The following is a 213-nucleotide window of genomic DNA, read 5'->3' on the forward strand; positions in this document are numbered from 1 at the left end:
AAACACCTTGGCAGTACATTTCTTTGTCTTCATTTTAATTCTGTAATATTCGAGCATTTGAGCGGCTATAATCGCGTAAACGGTGACTACGATAATCAAGAAGAATATTCGAGCATATGAGCACACAAATCAACCCCTACCATAAATATGTTATAGTTTTCAATTACTGAAGGTATTTCAACGGGCAACCGGCGTTTCAGATTTCTATTCCAC

The sequence above is a fragment of the Bactrocera latifrons genome, unplaced genomic scaffold (assembly GCF_001853355.1).
Source record: "Bactrocera latifrons isolate USDA-ARS-PBARC rearing strain unplaced genomic scaffold, ASM185335v1 scaffold_211, whole genome shotgun sequence".
NCBI classification, from domain to species: Eukaryota; Metazoa; Arthropoda; class Insecta; order Diptera; family Tephritidae; genus Bactrocera; species Bactrocera latifrons.